The sequence below is a fragment of the Triticum dicoccoides genome, chromosome 5B, assembly GCF_002162155.2.
Source record: "Triticum dicoccoides isolate Atlit2015 ecotype Zavitan chromosome 5B, WEW_v2.0, whole genome shotgun sequence".
In the NCBI taxonomy this organism is placed as follows: Eukaryota; Viridiplantae; Streptophyta; class Magnoliopsida; order Poales; family Poaceae; genus Triticum; species Triticum dicoccoides.
Genome location: NC_041389.1, coordinates 397,832,867 through 397,838,641, shown reverse-complemented (window position 1 = coordinate 397,838,641; position 5,775 = coordinate 397,832,867).

Below are 5,775 nucleotides of genomic sequence, written 5' to 3'. Positions count from 1 at the left end.
GCAAATTCCTCATTGAAAGCTTTGTTAGGGGAACCAAAGATAATATCATCAACATATAGTTGGCAGACAAACAACTCCCCTTTGACCTTCTTAGTAAAAAGAGTGGGGTCGATTTTCCCAATTTCGAACCCACAATCTTGCAACAACTCAGTAAGATGCTCATACCACGCACGTGGGGCTTGTTTAAGTCATAGAGTGCCTTGTTGAGTTGGTACACGTGATCGGGGAAATAGGGATCCTTGAACCCCAGGGGTTGTTTGACATACACCAACTCATTAATGGGACCATTAAGAAAAGCACTCTTCACATCCATTTGTTGCAACTTGAAATTATGATGAGAAGCATAGGCAATCAACAAATGAATAGATTCAAGGCGAGCAACGGGAGCAAAGGTTTCAGCGTAGTCGATACCCTCGACTTGGGAGTAGCCTTGTGCCACCAAACGAGCAAACAATGATTCCATGAGCATCTTGCTTGTTCTTGAATATCCACTTGGTTCCAATGACATTATGATTCCCGGTTGGCCTTGGCACTAATTTCCACGCTTGGTTGTGCTCGATGTTGTTGAGTTCTTCATGCATGGCATTGAGCCAATCCGGATCCTCGAGCGCCTCATAGACCTTTTGGGGTTCGACACAAGAAACAAACGCGTGATGTTCACAATAGTTTGCTAATTGTCTACGAGTGCTTACCCCCTTTCTTAGGCTTCCAACCACATTCTCCATGAGATGACTATTGGTTGTGAGCTTGGAAGCGATCTTAGCGACACGACGCTCTAATTCCTCCTCGGGTGTGAAAAGAGGAGCGGAAACTTGATCATCTTGAGCGTCGTCTTGAGCTTGTTCTTGATCTTGAGCTTGCTCTTGATTTTGAACTTGCTCGAGATTGAGAACTTGACCTTGGGCATCACTTGGTGGATCACCACCATCTTGAGGTTGATCTTGCCCTTGATCTTGTTCACGTGGTTGAGGGCCTTCACTTTGTTCTTCGGAAGCGTGTGGGTCCTGGGTCGGTGATGGCTCCACTTGAGTGGAGCATTGTCCTTCTCCTTCGTCCACAAGGGGTTCCTCAATGGGTAGGATATGACCAACACCCATTCTTCTTATGGCTTGGGGAGGAATTTCATCACCTACATCACAACTACCACTTTTCTCCACTTGGGAGCCATTATTCTCGTCAAACTCCATGTTACACGTCTCCTCAATGAGTCCCGTGGACTTGTTGAGGACACGGTAAGCATGAGAGTTTGTAGCATAACCAACAAATATGCCCTCATGAGCTCTAGCCTCAAATTGAGACAAACGAACACCTTTCTTGAGAATGAAACACTTACACCCGAACACCCGGAAGTACTTGAGGTTGGGCTTATTACTAGTGAGTATTTCATATGGAGTCTTGTTCAAGCCTTTGCGGAGATAGAGCCGGTTGGATGCATGACATGCGGTGTTGATGGCTTCAGCCCAAAAGTTGTAAGGAGACTTGAACTCCGCCATCATGGTCCTTACCGCATCCATCAACGTCCGATTCTTTCTCTCCGCGACACCATTTTGTTGAGGGGTGTATGGTGCGCAATATTGATGCTTGATCCCCTCATCACTAAGAAACTCATCTAAGGTGTAGTTCTTGAACTCGGTGCCGTTGTCACTTCTTATTGTCAAGATCTTTGCATCATGTTGACATTGAGCTTCATTTGCAAAGTCGACGACAGTTTGTTGAGTTTCACTCTTCCTCTTGAAGAAATATGCCCAAGTGTACCTTGAGTAATCATCGACAATCACCAAGCAATACTTTCTACCCCCAAGACTATCAAAGGATGGAGGCCCAAAGAGATCCATGTGAAGGAGCTCCAAAGGTCTCTTCGAGTAGATGATAGTCGTGGGAGGGTGAGCCTTCTCATGTAACTTTCCTTTGATACAAGCACGATCTTTGGCAAAACTAACATTTGTTAGTCCATGGACATGGCCCCCCTTGATAAGACTTTGCAAAGATCTCATATTGATATGGGCTAAACGATGATGCCAAACCATCCCACATCAACTTTAGCCATTAGGCATGTTGCGGTCTTAGTGGGTCACTCCGAAAAGTAAATCACATAAATATCGTTCTCGACATGCCCAACAAAGGCTACTTTAAGAGTCTTGCTCCACAAGAGGGCCATGGTATTAATATCAAAGAATGTGGCAAAGCCCATGAGTGCAAGTTGACAAATGGAAAGTACATTGTATGCAAGGGACTCAACAAGCATGACTTTCTCGATCGCGAGATCATGAGAAATGACAACCTTGCCAAGACCAAATACCTTAGAAGGCAAGGCATCACCCCACTCGACATTGGTGGGCATAGATGGGATCTTGTGCACGTCCAACACCAAGTCCTTGCTTCCGGTCATATGATTTGTGGCTCCACTATCGAGCAACCATGATCCCCCACCGGAAGCAAACACCTACAAGAGATCAATGCTTGGTTTTAGGTACCCATTTTGTAATGGGTCCTTTGATGTTAGTAACAAGGGTCTTAGGAACCCAAATAGACCATTCAATGTACTCATAAGGAGAACCAACAAATTTAGCATAAACATGCCCATCACTAGCATGACACAACACACAAGAAGGGTTAAAGTCGCCGGCTTTGTTGGAAGGGGTGGCATTGCCCTTTTTGACATCAGCACCCTTCACATTGTTCTTCTTCTCCTTTGGAGCACCCTCTCCCTCCTTCACAAAAGTTTGCTTGAGAGGAGGAGGTCGTTTGGTCTTGTCGTTCTTCTTCTTGTTCTTGGACTTGGGTGTGAACCCATCTCCCTCCTTGGCCACAACTTCCTTTTGATTGCTCAAAAGGTCATTGAGGTTCTTCTCACCTTGTATGCACGACACAAGGCCTTTCTCAAGTTGCTCCTTCAACTTGGCATTCTCCTCCACAATGTGCACATGCTCACAACACGGGTTAGTAGCATTTGCATTATCAATTAATACCATATGAGGAAAAGTGGCTTTCTCCTTAGTTAGCTTCCTTGGAGTTGATCATGAGACTCCTTGAGGCTAGCATGAGCACCCTTCAAGACCTTGTGAGCCTTGTCAAGTATATCAAACTCCTCCTTGAGTCTAGCAGGGTCAACCCCAAGTTTAGCCTTCTTGGAATTTAGCACATGAGATACAACGAGACCATGATCAAGATCTTTCTTTAATTTAGCATGGTCATCATTGTGTGACTCCTCAAGAGCCAAATGATGAACACGCTCTTCCTCAAGTGCATTAGAGAGATCCGATATCTCATTGGCATAGTCCCGACTATGACTGTCGGTGTCAAAACCGGCGGATCTCGGGTAGGGGGTCCCGAACTGTGCATCTAGGCGGATGGTAACAGGAGACAAGGGACACGATGTTTTACCCAGGTTCGGGCCCTCTTGATGGAGGTAAAACCCTACGTCCTGCTTGATTGATATTGATGATGTGGGTATTACAAGAGTAGATCTACCACGAGATCAAGGAGGCTAAACCCTAGAAGCTAGCCTATGGTATGATTGTTGTTCGTCCTACGGACTAAAGCCATCCGGTTTATATAGACACCGGAGAGGGCTAGGGTTACACAGAGTCGGTTACAATAGTAGGAGATCTACATATCCGTATTGCCAAGCTTGCCTTCCACGCCAAGGAAAGTCCCATCCGGACACGGGACGAAGTCTTCAATCTTGTATCTTCATAGTCTTGGAGTCTAGCCGATGATGATAGTTCGGCTATCCGGACACCCCTAGTCCAGGACTCCCTCAGTAGCCCCTGAACCAGGCTTCAATGACGACGAGTCTGGCGCGCATATTGTCTTCGGCATTGCAAGGCGGGTTCCTCCTCCGAATAATTTATAGAAGATTGTGAACACCAGGATAGTGTCCGGCTCTGCAAAATAAATTCCACATACCACCATAGAGAGAATAATATTTACACAAGTTTGATCTGCTGACGTATTTTGTGGCGTGACGTCACACCACTGCCAAGCCTTTACTCGAATTGTTTTTATTGTACCACCTCAGCGCGTTTAGCGAAGCGGTTTCCTTGGCACGTCTTGTCGAAGCAGAGACCGTGTTCCCCTTATTCCGGGATTCCCATCAATACAGACATGGGTAACCCAACCGCGCCATTGATTGCGGCGCTTGGGAGATAAGCGAGTTTTATCAGGCCGGTGGGTACGTATGGTTTCGCCCGCCCATATAAGGGGATAAAGATCCAACCCTTTTACCTACGCCTTCTTCCTCCTTTGCTTATCCATCTCCGCGAACTCGAGCTCCAGCGCCCAAGTCCGCACATCTCACCTCAACCTTCACCAACTATGTCCGGAGCGGGAGGCAAGTGGATGGCCTCCTCCGTTACGGAGGGGCACATCCAGAAGCTGCGCAGCGCCGGATATCTGTCCAGCGACATCGTGCACTGGCTCCCCGACGAGGGGGAGCTCATCCCCACCCCCAGGCCCCATGAGAGGGTAGTATTCCTTTCCCATTTCCTCCGCGGACTGGGCTTCCCACTCCATCCCTTTGTACGGGGGCTCATGTTCTACTATGGCCTGGATTTCCATGATCTGGCCCCGAATTTCATCCTCAACATCTCGGCGTTTATCATCGTGTGTGAGGCCTTCCTCTGCATCCAGCCCCACTTCGGCTTGTGGCTCAAGACCTTCAGTGTCAAGCCGAAGGTTGTGAAGGGTAGCCAAGCGGAGTGCGGAGGTGCCATGGTGGGCAAGATGCCCAACTTACTTGGCTCGAGGGCACCTTCATGGAAACCATTAAGGGGTGGCAATCGGGGTGGTTCTACATCACCGAGCTGCGTGACCCTGAATGGGCAGCGGCCCCCGAATTCAGATCTGGCATCCCCATACGGCTCACCTCCTAGAAAGAGAGTGGCCGGACATGGGGTGATTCGGAGGAGCTGACCGGACTTCAAGCCTGCATCCAAAAGCTAGTGAACAAGAAGCTCAAGCTTGTCAACGTAGTCCAGGTCATGCTCATCCGCCGGATTCTCCCGTGCCGACAACGGGACTTCAATATGTGAGAGTTCGATCCGGCGCAGCACCAGACTTTGAGCGGGCTCTTCGACACTACGTACGAAGAGGCCTGGAGGGTGCTGTTTAAGGGCGCCGAGGCTCCCGCATCCACTACCGAAGATCGCGGATTCAGCTCGCAGCGTCCGGCTAGCAAGGTAAGCGATTTTGCCCTTTACGGGACACTTGTTTTCCATAGTTTGACTCTATGCGGGATCTAAACTCCCTCTCCTTTGACAGGACTGGCTAAAGAAGGCCGAGCAGACTATCTGTCCAGCCCCATTGCCAGAAGACCCAGCGGACGCCTGTTTAAAGGGGATGCTGGCTCCGGCACCCCACGTGGTGCCAGAGAAGAAGGCCAAGAAGAAGACCACGGGCACTCGAAAGAGTTCCCGTTTTCAGGTGTCATCGGACGATGACACCGAGGCGGACTCCTCCCACGAAGGCGAGGAGGAGAAGAAAGAGGCCTCTCCCCCAGCGGGGCGAGGGAAGAAAAGGAAGGCCTCACCAATGAGGGAGGACGAAGGGTCCAAGAAGGGAAGGACTCTTCCCCCGGACTGCTCTGCCAATGCCGGCGACGACGACGAGGACTGGCCTCCAAGGGCCAAGCCCCTGGCGAGATCGTAAGTATACGGACTCCCGAATAACTTCATGATTTTTCTTTTCGCCACATGTTGTCTTTCTAATGCCGCATACAACCCTGCAGTCCGCCCAAGGATGATCTTCCCGCTTCGTCGAGCGGGTCCTTGGGTG